Source organism: Andrographis paniculata, unplaced genomic scaffold, assembly GCF_009805555.1.
Source record: "Andrographis paniculata isolate CXL003 unplaced genomic scaffold, ASM980555v1 Contig82END, whole genome shotgun sequence".
Lineage (NCBI taxonomy): Eukaryota > Viridiplantae > Streptophyta > Magnoliopsida > Lamiales > Acanthaceae > Andrographis > Andrographis paniculata.
In genome coordinates, this window is record NW_026137620.1 from 3,609,227 (window position 1) to 3,613,686 (window position 4,460).

Sequence of the window (4,460 nt, forward strand, 5' to 3'; positions counted from 1 at the left end):
ACCCTTCCGATGATTCGGCCGGATCTAAGACGTATGAAATTATCGCCGGAATTGGAATGAGCAATTTTGTCTTGCTCCCACTGTGGTCGCCAATTTGTTGATGTAATTTTTCAACAAAAATAAAGTAAAATTCAAAGATATAGAAAATATCCTTAAACTTGATTAATTAGTGCCTGAGATTAGGAATCTCTAAACACTGTATGATACAGAAAATAAACTGGAAAATAAAAGACTGAAATTTAAAGTGGTGATCCCCAAATCTGACTTTGCTTTGTTGAAGTTGATTGAAGATCCCTTGCCAAATGATGATCCAAATCCTTAAATATTCCCTGGGAAGCCGTACTGAAAACCGTCACCCGAACGGTTACAACGTCTCCTTCTCAACCGTCTTCCAACCTTTCTTATGCTGACACGTGTCCCCAGCAGACCAAAATTCCCTATATTTCACTCCTTGAGCCGACCACAGACCTTCCGCTCTTTTGGCCCGACTTCGTCCTTCGTCCGACCTACTTCTTCGCCCGACCCCACTTGGGCCGACCTCCATATCAACCGCCCCCTGTCTTTGATCAAAGGCCTCCACGCTTGTCCGACCTGCGGATATCCCATCTCGACGACTTTCCGTTTTGCGGACCTCCCGACCTGAAGACCTTCCGACTTGAAGTCTTTCCGTCTTGCGGATCTCCCGACCTGAAGACCTTCCGACTTGAAGTCTTTCCGTCTTGTGGATCTCCCGACCTGAAGACCTTCCGACTTGAGGTCTTTCCGTCTTGTGGATCTCCCGACCTGAAGACCTTCCGACTTGAGGTCTTTCCGTCTTGTGGATCTCCCGACCTGAAAACCTTCCGACTTGAGGTCTTTCCGTCTTGCGGATCTCCCGACCTGAAGACCTTCCGACTTGAGGTCTTTCCGTCTTGTGGATCTCCCGACCTGAAGACCTTCCGACTTGAGGTCTTTCCGTCTTGTGGATCTCCCGACCTGAAGACCTTCCGACTTGAGGTCTTTCATCTTGAGGACCTACCGACCTGAGGTCCTTCCGTCCTGAATTTTTCTTAGCAATAAATAAATAAATTTATTTTCCTTGATTTCCTCACGGTGTCCTTCAGCCAGTTCAATCAACCCTATAGCCGGCCCATTCCTCGTTTTACCTTGGGCTTTTAACCTAATTCTAAATTTCGTACGTAACAATAACAAATTCAAATATTTATTATAAAAAGTCAAACAAAATCATTACAATAAATCAAAAATTCAAATATTCTATCTAAAATAAGAATATTTTATATTTTTGAAAAAAATTCTTTATATCACACATCAAAATAATTTAATTAAAAAACATTGGGTAAACTGAGCCAATGTGTACTACTTTATTTATAATATATATGTTGCAATATATTTATATACTAAAGGAGAGCGATAACCAAAGCAATATATTTATACATTAAAGGAGAGCCGATAATTATAACTCTTACTGAACTGTAAAAATTAATTATTGTCCTTGTATCCCAAGAAAGCTTATTTGACTCACAGTTATGCTATCCCTTTTTTTTTGTTGAAAGTTATTAAATATATAATATTTTAATATTTTAATATGAGAATCATTTGAATAATTAAAATATTTTACACGATTAATTTTTAATATTCTTAATATTAGAGATGGATGCATTTTATTGATTAAATATATTGCAAAAATAATGTCTATATATGATATTTAAGTAATTTCTTTTTTTAATTATAATTTTGTTGAAAATCGTATCAATAGAAAATTTAACATATCTGAACAAAGATAAAGTCAAATTTCATTAATTTTTTACTGTCATTTTAATATAATTAAATTATAAAATAATTTTTTTGTTCAGGATAATTATGCCAATTTTTTATGTGTTAATTTATGCATAATTTATCTATAATAAAAAAATTATCCACCTATAATTTTATTATCCTTATTTCTTAGTCTTCGTATCCGGACAATATAACATAAAAAGTTCCGACTAAAGAAGTAAAAAACAATATATAATCTATTTGTTTATCATACATTGAACAATGCATATTTATATCAGGTAATCTAAATGTTACTATTAAAACTTTGATTCATTGTCTTCTTAATTATTTAACTTTCTAATATTACATATATCAAAAAAAAGAAAAAATAGAAAAGAAAATTAACGCATAAATAAGATTACATTTTTATACATTTATAACTGTTGTTAAATTAAGATTTTTTTATTATTAAAATAATAAAGTAAATAATATTATACTACCTCCATCCACTGCATATCTACCAATTTATTTTTTATGTTATTATACTTAATATTAAAAATATCGTTATATTTGTATAATTTATCGTACAAATATCATTATATTAGTATTATAAGACACTAATAAAAGTGTTTTTATCATTTTTCTTCATTTGTAGTATATTGTGATATAATAATTAATATTTAAAGATCAACACGTAAAAAGTGAATGGGTAAATACGCGGTGGATAGAGATAGTATTATTATTACTCCCCCGCCTAATTGAAAGGTTGACATTTTTTATTTTCGTCCGTCCCAAAACAAGGTTACAATTTCCTAATTTAATAATTATACTGTCTACCCAACATAATAAATATTCTTCCAACTTACACTGGTACACAAATGACATTACTTATATATTACACAATACTAATAGAAATATTTTTATCTTTTTCACTATAACTCATTATAATATTAATATTCAAAATTTACGTGCAAAAAGTATACGAAAATCTTGCACCGGGACGGAATGAGTATTATTTTTCTCAAGTCCAGCCCCGTCCCTTCTTTTTTTATTATTATTATTTATGTAGTTGGCACCGCAAAGAAAGAAAGAAAAAAAAAAAAAAAAAAGAGTTTCGCTAACGTGGGACACAAAAGTGGACTATACTACTTCATCTTCATCTTAAAATTCCGACCGTAATAAAGTGAAATGTAATAAACTAATTAAGATGAAAAATTATCATTAGATGTGAAATCCACATTTAATTTTGTATAAAAAGCACATGACATCATATATATATATATATATATATTTGATAAGACGCTTTAATTGGTGCATTCTCGTAATTTTGAAGTTTTATTTTATTTATTTAAATAATAAGTTTGGATAATTTATTAAAAGTTGTTATAATAATAAATAATCTAACAAAATAAAAATTTATTAAGGTAATAATTAATAAAAATATAAATAAAATTAGGGTTTCGAATATCTATATATCTAAAAGATTAAGCCAATCGCTGAAAAAAATAAATTATTATGAGATTTTCGTCCAATACTGCGCAGATTCAGAAAAACGACGATCCCGCTTTATTGACCGTTGGATCAATCAGAAATTTTCAAGAAGTTTTCGTAATTCGTTGTGTTTTCAATTTGTGGGATTATTGATTGGATATATGTAGTTCGACCCGAAATTTACATAACATGACAAAATTTTTAAATTTGTTTTCTTGATCTTTATTTTTCTTAAATATATAATTTTCGTTGCTTGATTTAATGATGATCGAACATGTTTATATGTATTCTTAAAAACTCTTATATTTTATTTTATTATTGTGAATTTTTTACTTTTGGTTTGGACAACTCGTGATTTTTTTATTTTTTTTACCTTGAAGGGTTTCCACGTGAAAAATTATCTTTTTCTTTACTATTTTATTTACGCATATAATTTGTTATCGTTCAAAAAGAGTGAAAGATTTTCCACATGAAAAAAAAAAATATCATTATCTCTTTTATATATTATTTATGCATATAATTTTGTATCATTATTTATATAGTGAAAATTTTATAGTAAATTTTTTTTTTGACTTATAAATTTTAGGTTGATTATACGAAAAAATTTTACTAATAAATTCTTTTTATCCATACTATGATGCAAAAGATAAATCTCAAAAAATAAAAAAAAAAAAGAAAGAAAAAAGAATGAGAAGAAAAAAAATAAAAGAGAAAGAAAGAGAAGTAGAAAGAAAAATAAATCACGTATAGTAGTTTTTTTATCTTTCTGTTTATTTATTTTATTTTATTATGTATAATAATATTAATAATTATTTTTAATTTTCTACTAATCGATTATTTTTTTTATTTTGTATTTATTTACTAATTATTTATTTTCGAGTATAATGTTCTAATACTCCATTATTATAGTATATAGTTTCTTTAAATTATCTATTGTCTTATTCTTATTTTTCTACTATAAAATATATTTTTATATTGTTATTGAGTATTTGTTTTTTCTAATTGATTTGATTTCGATTATTATATTATAGTATATATTTTTTTAATATTTTAGATTATGTTTAAATTTGTAATATTTTGATTCAAAAGAATATTTAAAGAAACCGTACAGAAATTTATAGTAAATTTTAATATATATATATATATATTTTATTTTATTACTTTTATTTTTATTATCTATGCATTTTTTAATTATACATTGTGTTATTTTTATT

The 4,460-nt window shown here is 27.4% G+C and overlaps 1 long non-coding RNA gene across 1 annotated transcript; it reads right to left on the reverse strand.

Moving 5' to 3' along the window:
- Positions 1-586: 586 nt before the first annotated feature.
- LOC127241176 (uncharacterized) lies at positions 587-1,040 on the reverse strand. The gene is made up of 3 exons (XR_007836484.1): positions 1,015-1,040; positions 688-967; positions 587-639 (listed from the first exon to the last, which is right to left on the reverse strand). It is a non-coding gene; the product is annotated as an uncharacterized LOC127241176 (long non-coding RNA).
- Positions 1,041-4,460: the final 3,420 nt, after the last annotated feature.